Source organism: Sus scrofa, chromosome 2, assembly GCF_054392235.1.
Source record: "Sus scrofa isolate SSC_HxYL_T2T_F1_AM1 chromosome 2, Sscrofa_HxYL_maternal_Yorkshire_Landrace_v2.0, whole genome shotgun sequence".
NCBI classification, from domain to species: domain Eukaryota; kingdom Metazoa; phylum Chordata; class Mammalia; order Artiodactyla; family Suidae; genus Sus; species Sus scrofa.
Genome location: NC_139384.1, coordinates 11,383,083 through 11,387,801, shown reverse-complemented (window position 1 = coordinate 11,387,801; position 4,719 = coordinate 11,383,083). Strand labels below are relative to the sequence as shown.

The following is a 4,719-nucleotide window of genomic DNA, read 5'->3' as shown; positions in this document are numbered from 1 at the left end:
CCACTGAGCCACGACGAGAACTCCAGTACATTTTTCTTCTGATACAAACTTCCAACAAGGATAACAGCTCCATGATGCGCTTTCAGCTTTTCTCAAAAGGAAGTTAAGCCAAAGTCTCATCCTGCGTATGTGTATTAAGGCAGTTTGTGTGACATATGTTTTTTTTGGTCAGACAGTTCAGCTCTTCCCAGTCCTGTTCCCCAGTCCATAGGCTTGAAAACCAGGAGCACGCATGTCCAAGAGCAGAAGAAGCTGGCTGTCCAACCTCAAGCAGAGTGAGTGAATTCCCTCCTCCTCTGCCTTTTTGTTCTATTCAGGCTCTCAATGGATTGAGAGGTGCCCACTTTCACTGGTGAGGACATCTTTACTCAGTCTGCCAATTCCAATCCAAATGTTCATCTCACCCTCACAGAGACACACAGAAATAATCTTTTATCCCCTATCTGGGCATCCCTTAGCCCAGTCAAGGCACATGGAGGTTCCCAGGCTAGGCGCCTAATTGGAGCTACCACTGCTGGCCTCTGCCACAGCCACAGCAAAGCCAGATCCGAGTCACATCTGCGATCTACACCACAGCTCACGGCAACGCTGGGTCCTTAACCCACTGAGTGAGGCCAGGGATCGAACCTGCATCCTCATGGATCCTAGTCGGATTTGTTAACCACTGAGTCACGATGGGAACTCCAAGGGTCATATAAAATTAACCATCACAGAGACTTATGTAAAGTTTAGAAATTTGGTGGCCATCCCAGATACCAAGTCACTTTTGAGGCACTTTTACCCCACTCTTTGTGTTTAAAACCTTTTGATGCCTGTTTCCTCTCTAGTTTCCGTGTTCCTGGCACCCACATGCTGCATCCAGTGTGAAGTCTCTCTGACTGATACGGTACTTTGCCACAGTAGCTGTGGCACTTTCACTTGCAATGGACTCATCCAGGCCTATAAAACCAGCCCCCCAGCTGCAGTATTCTCCTTGTCCTCACTGTAATTTCAGCCAAAGAATTCCTCTGAAAGAAATCCTGAACCAAAGCTTCTATCTGTTTCTGTGAATCCAGAGACCTCAGGAGGCTAAGGATGGCCAGTCCCTCTGGCCATGTGCTCTGCTGTACAAACTAGTATTTCCTCAGTTTTTAAATCCCTATTCCTTTAGTGTGGTGCTTTACACTAAAATACCAAGGTACGTCAAAGGAGCAGAAATGGTTCTTTTCTCTGTAGTATTTTTTCTACTCTATTCATATATGACTCTAATATTCGATTTCCTTCTATAGTTTTCCTACTTTCTGGAAGGCTCAGTTGAGCTACTGGCAATTCTTCTGCTTCTTAAATGGATCCATTTCCTTATCTGTTGATATAAGATTGATGCTGCTAACTGATTAGAGTATATCATTTTTTCTTTTTCTTTGCTTTCTGAACTGGACATTTGTGTCTTCCTAATATACCCCCTACGGTGAGTCTTCAAGACACTTAGTGTTTCAGAAGTATCCACCATTCAAGTGAGGTTTGTCCAGTTCACCTTCCAGTGTTTCATGGTCCACCTAAGGGCTGTAATTCCATTTCATCAACTTCTAGCCAAGATTGGACTCGATAAATTGTTGATTTGAAGCCACCCAAAGAAGGCTACAAAAGAGACCTCGGTCTCCCCAAATGTCAATTTTTTATTTATTTTTACCAAGTTTCTAGTTTTTGGACATAGATTTGGGGGGGAGGAGTTAGTGTAACTGAGCAGGACCCTATGGAGCCTTCCTGCAGCAGAACCTTCCCCATATCCTCTGCTTTAGCTCCTCTCTCAAGAGCCTGGATAACAGTATCTGCTGCATGTTTCCTGCGTTGTTTTACGCATGTTTCCTGCGTTGCTAAAACATCACCAAATGGAAGAAATTAACTACTTAACAACCACGGGCATGTAGCCCCCAGACCTACTGGCACCTAAGGATTGATAATACGTTAACCCCTTGACACCCTGTGTTACCTCACCATCAACCAGAGAATTGTGCAGGAGCTGATTACTCACCCTGTGCCCTTCACCCCTGCTGTGGCTTTTAAAATGCTTTGCAATTTTGATTTGGGGAGTTCAGGATATCTGGGGGGGGGGGGTCATAAGCCGCCCACCTCCTTGCATGGGCTGCAATAAACCTTTCTCTGCTCCAAACTCTGATGTTTCAGTTTATTTGGCCTCACGGTGCATCTGGCACATGAACCTGCACTAACATGAGGAGAGAACTAAATAACACTGCTTGTGTTATTTAAATAACACAACTAAACAAACCTCTCATCCCATGTTTAGAACAACTTGGAAAATAAGACAGAGCAAATACTAAAGTGAAAAACCAAATATCACTCAATTCCTGAGAAGCGGAAAGAAAAGCATTCCTTCAGTTTGAGGCTAAATAGAATTAAACAGTTGTACCCAAACAGTCACTGGTAAAGCTGAGCCACCCTCAGGGTCCTCCTCTAAAAGAAGCCTCGTCTAAACTCCAGAAAGGGGGAGCTGCACTTTCCTAAAGGCAGCCTGGCTCTGAAAAAAAGGAGAAACTCAGAGGGGCTGAGCTGTACAAGCCCAACTCCTGGTTCCAAACTTTGGTTGTGTACCTGAAGAGCAGCAGGTGAAAGAAGAGAAAGAAGCTGCGTTTCTCTGCGGGAAGTTCTGCCACTGGCGATGTGAGGCCAGAGAGAGGATGTTCCACCTTTCCATGGATACTTCTAGGAGGGAGGAGAGGGAAAGAGACAGTGTAACAGGGAAGAACAATTCTGACTCCCTATTAGGTCTGATCCTTTTCACCTGAACCTTGGTGCTCTCTTGTCTGTGCTTAGGCATGCGGGTTCTGCACCTTTTGTAAAAGAATGTTGCCCATAGCCTGAAATATAGATAGGCTATTCTCAGGACCTTTAGGAGTCCATTCATATAGAAATAAAAAGTTGCTGGACAGGAGTTCCCGCTGTGGCAAAGTGGGTTAAGAAGCCGACTGCAGTGGCTCAGGTCACCGTGGAAGTGCTGGTTTGATCTCTGGCCCAGTAGGGTGGTTTAAAGGATCTGGTGTTGCTGCAGCTGGGTGTAGGTCATAGCTGCGGCTCGGATTCAGTCCCTGGCCCAGGGACTTCCATCTGCTGTGAGTGCAGTCACAAAGAGAAAAATAAATTACAGAACAGAGAATAACATTTGACCTGTTGGAAGTTTACAGGAACATTGTGACCTGACCTACGTGGACAGCTGCAAGGATTCCAACACCAAAAAGTTTGCAACAATTAACCAACTGACCACACCCTTTCCGCACCTTGTCTTTATGTGTGTGTGAGTGTGCGTCCATCTTTTTCTCTTTTTTTTGCCATGTCATTCTGCGGCTTGATGTAGGATCTTAGTTCTCAGACTAGGGATTAAACCCTGGCTGCGCAATGAAACACCCTCATAATCACTCCACCAGGAACTCTCCCCTTTATCTTGCCTTTAAAAGTGCTTTGCTGAAACCCTTTTGAGGAGTTTGGGGTTTGGGGAGCACGAGCCACCCATCTGCGTGGCTTGGCAAAAAACCTTTCTCTGCTCCAAACTCCTGACTTTTCAGTTTGTTTGGGCTCTTTGTGCCCATGGTTGGTGCCTGAACTTGCATTCAGTAACCATAGGAGAAGCCTTAGGGCTGTCTGCAACATCTTACCTCTGAGTGGAGGAAGGGCAAATCTAAATAAATACAGAAAATAAACCATGAAAATGCTTGAACCTCTAGGGAGAGTATGTAGATAGCAATTTTATTCATTTCTATACTTTTATCTATGTTTTCAAAGTTTCTCAATGAAAGTATAAATGTTAGCAAATCTTCTCAAACATTTATCATCCGACCATTAAAGAGAGACACTTTCAGAAGCAACCTTGGGAAAATAAAAGAAATACAAAAGAACACACAGGGTAGGCAGCTGAACTATGGGAAATGGTAGGCACGGGCCAACAGTAGGAAACTCAGGGATCTGGGTGCAAAAGCCCAGGGTTAGGAGCTGCGGGCGGGCTGCATCCCAAGGCTTTGACTCAGGTGCTAAGCCAAGCCAGTGATGGAAGAGCGCAGAGCACCCTGCTGCTGAATAACGAGGGATCTCTGTTGAACCACTCCACTTACAGGGATGTGGACGCCAGGTCACCGTGGCCATTGCCAGGAACACCTGGGCAGCCTGTGGCTGGAACAGGAAACCAAGTGTTTAATGAACACAATCTCAAGTTCATCTTCATAGACTGCCTGGAGGGCCGTGCAGCCATCACTCAACGGACTAAGCACTCCTCGCATGTATGCCATGGGCACTGTTGGCTTTGGAATGCTCAAGGCCAAGGCCCAAGCCTTGGTGCAGTACCCGCAGGAGCCTCTCATCCAAATAGCAGCACCGTCCAAAAAGAGAGATGACCATTTGGAGGGGCAGGGCCTCCTGGGGAAAACTTCCTGAGCTGTGGGAGGAGGGTGGTGAAGCAGGAGATTAGACGGTCCCAGGCTAAGCAGTTGTAATCTGTTCCCTGTGGACAGATAACTTCAAGACAAAAGCTGCATCCTGCTTGGATAAAAGATAGAGACCATCTCTTTCTCTTTCTGGAGGTCAAGGAGACCTCCGGAACTACGCACTCGCAGAAAGGTTCCTCAGGGTCAGAGAAAGGAGGGGCTCCCGATCACAGTCCTTCCTGTCAACTTCCCAGAGACCCTTGTGCTAAAAACACATCCCGAGGGCAGGACCCCAGTCAGGCCAAAGTCA

General features: G+C 46.3%; 1 pseudogene; it reads left to right on the top strand.

The window, feature by feature from the left end:
• Window positions 1-232: 232 nt before the first annotated feature.
• Window positions 233-4,419, top strand: LOC146405097 (ragulator complex protein LAMTOR2 pseudogene; annotated as a pseudogene).
• The last annotated feature ends 300 nt before the right edge of the window (window positions 4,420-4,719 follow it).